The sequence below is a fragment of the Pistacia vera genome, unplaced genomic scaffold (assembly GCF_008641045.1).
Source record: "Pistacia vera cultivar Batoury unplaced genomic scaffold, PisVer_v2 Contig36, whole genome shotgun sequence".
NCBI lineage: Eukaryota > Viridiplantae > Streptophyta > Magnoliopsida > Sapindales > Anacardiaceae > Pistacia > Pistacia vera.
The window spans coordinates 1,717,820-1,722,542 of record NW_022196179.1 but is presented as its reverse complement, the minus strand read 5'-3'; the positions used below and the strand labels follow the sequence as shown (position 1 = coordinate 1,722,542).

Genomic DNA, 4,723 nt, shown 5'->3' with positions numbered 1-4,723 from the left:
ACAATCCTCTAACGAATGGTGGTGCATGTGATCCTTAGACTTGAGACACGGAGCGCCTTGTGCACCGATTGGTGAGTTTGACACTAGCCTAAGCAGTTCTTTTCAGAGTGTCAATACGGTGGTGATTGTCTGCATCAAGGAGTGTATCAAGACTATGGTGGATTGACAGAGGATTCATCACTCCGGGTATGGGAGAAAGTTATCTCACGGCGCAATTCAGTATATGGCAATGACTAAAACTGTGGCCACAGTGGGATTGAGTTGTTGCTCTATCCAGTTTATAATAAGGGTCATTGGTCTAGAAACTAAATAAATAATACAAGAGTACCAAAGGTTGACACTATTTCTACGCCTTCGTCTCGTCAAGATAACGTATGATGAAAGGATCGATTGGACGGTAACCATATCGTTGATAGGTAGCTACTTTTGAATCCGAATCTATCGGGTGGCCATGATGCCTTGCTAGGGGCCAATCTTGGTCTGTGTATTAGTGAGACGATTAATGGTGTTAATCACGATACTATACACTGCGATATGATAAGGAGCCTATGGGTCACACATATAGAAGACAATTTAAGATCCAAGAAGAAAGAATGGCGTTTTCATTTTTAAGGCGAAAGGGTATTTTGGTAATTTCACAGTGCAATTAAATTTGCTGAGTTTGAGTTTATTTAATTTGTTAGAAAAATTAAAAAAGTGAAATTACGTTTAAATGTGTGTTCACACATATTAAATAATATTTCATTATGTTAAATGTAATATATATTTAAATTATATAATGATTTTAATTGAGATATGATGAAAAAAAATAAAAAATATTAAATTGGGAGTGGTTGGCAACATGGGGCGTTTGGGTTTTAGCCCAAGCCTATTCGTATGGGATTAGGGCAAATTGTTTTACTATAAAAAGAAAAATGTGTGATTATTCAATAAATCTTGATTTATCTTTTAAAAGAAAACACACACACAAACCCTCTCAATGCACTCCCACGGCAGAAACGAGATTGCCCAAAAACAATTTCAATTGATTTGTTTTTCTTAATCTTGAAGCTAAGAGGATCTAGCAAATCCCTCTTTGGTTCTTTTGAGATTGTCTTCTGTGGACTACGCAGGTTGATCTACACTTGGATCGGTAGCAAAACATTCGTCGACAAATTTGAAGGCGACTCTATGTGCGTTTGTTTTTTTAACTCATGTTTAATATTTGTGCGGATTCTTATTATGATAAAATTGTAAATTATACCCTTGACTTGGCTCAGTAAATGATCCTATTATATATATATTTTTTGTTTCCGCTGCGTATACGGGACCGTTTACTAACAGAAATGACACTTCTCCCAATTTAGCACCAGATCGTCTCCTTACATCGCTGCAAAACAAGAGAAAGATTAGTTAGACAACTATCAAAAGACGAACCAAAAATGAGAAGTCATCATGAAGACTTCTATGAACGTTCCACCATGTCTCCAAGATCGACATCATGCATCTCTGGAATGTTGCTGGTGCATTGTACAACCCAAAAGGCATCTTCGGTAAGCAAAGGGGCCATAGGGGCAAGTAAAGGTCATTTCTCTTGATCCTTAGGAGTGATGGCAATCTGGTTGTATCCAAATACCATCCAGGAAACAGTAATAGGCATGTCTGCCAACCTCTCAACATTGATCAATGAAAGGTAGTGGAAAATGACTTTCCTTGTCGCCTGATTCAATTTCCAGTAATCAATGACACTCTCAGCCCGTCACCGTCTAGTTGTATAAATTCATTACTCTCATTCCTACTACCGTGATACCCCTTCTTCGGGACATTGTACTGGGCTCACCCGTAGACTGTCAGAAATAGGATAGATAATCTTCGCATCTAAGAGTTTCACCACCTCCTTCTCACCACTTCCTTCATCGAAGGATTCAATCTTCGTTGTGGTTGCACCCTAGGCTAATATCATCCCATGAGTATCTTATGCATGCAAAATGATGGCGAGATGCCTCTAATGTCCGAAATCGTCCATCTAATTGCTAGTCTATGTTCCCTCAACACCTTAATAACCCCTCTTCCTCCAATTTACTCAATCCTGAACTAATGATCACTGGGAGAGTTTCTGAGTCCCCAAGATATATATTTGAGGTGGGAAGGAAAGGTTTTAACTCAAGTTTGGAGGTTCTTCATTTTTTTTCCTTTTCCTTCTCTTTTTCGAAATCAAACCCTCAAATTTAAATCCTGAATCTCATCAATTGGTTGAAGTGCTTCTAACAACCTAGCACATTCATTACTGCTGAATCATCTACCTCTACTGTTTTGGATTTGGATGCATGCTCTAGAAGGAATTGTGGGGGTGTTTCTTCAATGGATTCCACAACCAATTTATCCACCACATCGACACTAAACCATGAATCCGTTTCGGATGGAAACTTCATCGCCTCAAAGACATTGAAAGTTACTGTTCATCTTGAACTCTCAACAGTAAATTCCTTCCTGCACATCTATTAGTGCCTCCCCGTGGCCAAGAATGGTCGGCCCAAAATGAGAGGAATTTCCTTATCCTTTCCATATCCAGAACCACAAAATCAGCTAGAAAAATTATCTTGTCCATCTTCACAACACATCCTCCACTATCGCCCTCGAGTGTTTTATGGACCATCCGTAGTTGCAACGACATGGTCGTTGGTTCACTTCACTAATTCCAATCTCTGAAAATAGAAAAGGGCATAAATTAATACTAGCACCTAAATCACATAAAACCCGATCGAACATATATCTCCTATGATACAAGGAATAGTAAACTCCTGGATCTTTGAGCTTGGGGGTAACCTTCTGGAGAATGGCACTGCACTCCTCCGTAAGCATCACCGTCCTCATCTTCTAACTTCCTTTGTTGAAAGGATTTCCTTAAGGAACTTTGCGTAGCTCGGCATCTGCCAATGCATCTGCAAAAGGAATGTTAATATGCAATTTTTTAAAAATTTCAAAATTTTAAAAACTGCTTATCCTGATTTTTTTTTTCTTCAGTCTCTGAGGAAAAGGTACGGGTGGAGTGTGATGTGCAAAAGGTACTCGGGGATGGCAATTTCTCCTTCTTCTTTTGCCTTTACTCCTTCTTCTTGTTCTCTTCCTCCAAACCACTTGGTTTTTCATCAACTACAATCTCTTCATCAACTTCCCCTTCAGATTCTCCTTTTCAGTTTCTTTCTTTCAGCTTGTCAACCTCTTCCAAAACTGTGCCACTCCTTAAAATTATGGATTTGCTGCTCACATGGGTTATGACTGTGCTTGGTAAGTAACCTTGCGTCTCTTTATTTAGCTTCTCGGCCAATTGGCCCATCTGTACCTCAAGATTCCGAATGGACGCCCCTTGATTTCTAAAATTCGTCCTCGTCTCATTCATAAATCCCGTGGTCTCCTGCATAAATTTCCCAAACATGTCTTCCAACTTTGTCACTCTTGGATCTCCCGGTTGATTATTCACCCCTGGTTGGTTATTTGGCACTGTCCTTTGGTTCCATTGATATTTTGCTAGTTCTAATTGCCCCAAGCCAGATTTGGATGATTTCTCCATCCCGGATTGTATGTGTTGGAATACGGATTGTTTTGTTGCCTCTGATTTCCTGCCAAGTAGTTCACTTGCTCCGTTGATGAAGAGAACGAAGCAAATGTGTTCCCCACTTGACACTCGCTGCTCACATGGTTCCCTGCACAAAAATCACAAGTTAGTTGAGGTGCTTGAATAGAGTTTACTTGCATACTTCCCAACTGCTTCTGAAGTGCCGTGAGTTGTGCTGAGATGGTTGTGAAAGCATCAACTTCATGAAGACCTGCAGATTTTCTTGGTATTGCTCTTTCATTTGGTCCTTGATATTTGTTGCTTGCCAAAACCTCAAGCAACTCATAAGCCTCCTCTAGTGTCTTATTCTGCAAAGCTCCTCTCGATGCTGCATCCACCATGGTTTGCACGTTACTCATCAGTCCATTGTAGAAAGTTTGGACTTGAAGCCAAACTGGCAACCCATAGTGTGGATATTTCCTCATCAATTCCTTGCACCTCTCCCAAGCCTCATACAATGACTCGGATTCCTCTTGTAGAAATGATGTGATATCATTTCTCAGTTTTGCTGATTTTGCTGGAGGAAAGAACTTAGTGTCTTAACCACCCCTTAGCTTTATCCCCCAATGAGAATGGGAATAACCTCAACCTAATGGCGTCATCTGACACTCCGTTCGACTTGAAGGTGTCACAAATTTCCAAGAAATTCGCAATATGCTGATTCGGATCTTCCTTCAAATCTCCATTAAACCTTACCGACTGCTGGATCATCTGAATGATTGTCGGCTTAATCTCGAAGTTGTTGGCTTGCACCGTAGGCCTAGTAATACTCGACCCACTGCCATTAACCGTGGGAACTGAGAATTCCCTTAATATCCTATTCTCTGGTTCTGCCATTTCAACAACTATCTCTTCTGTTTCAACCACTAAATCTTCTCTTTCTCTTCTCTCTCTGTTAAGTAGTCTGGCGGTTCTCTCAATCTCAAGATCGACAGGAACCACTGGCTGACGTCTCGCCCTTCACATAAACTGCACAAAATTAACGAAAGAAAGTGAGATCACAAACCAACTAAAAATTTAAAAGAAAAATTAAAACTTCAATCTAGCTAACTATAGAAAAACTCAATGTTAACTTAAAACTCAATCCCCGGCAACGGCGCGAAAATACAGGTGATGCGTGTTTCCTAC

The 4,723-nt window shown here is 40.1% G+C and overlaps 1 non-coding gene across 1 annotated transcript; it reads left to right on the top strand.

Moving 5' to 3' along the window:
- The first annotated feature begins 3,994 nt into the window (after positions 1-3,994).
- Positions 3,995-4,101, top strand: LOC116139983. Its single transcript, XR_004129540.1, has one exon. It is a non-coding gene; the product is annotated as a small nucleolar RNA R71 (small nucleolar RNA).
- Positions 4,102-4,723: the final 622 nt, after the last annotated feature.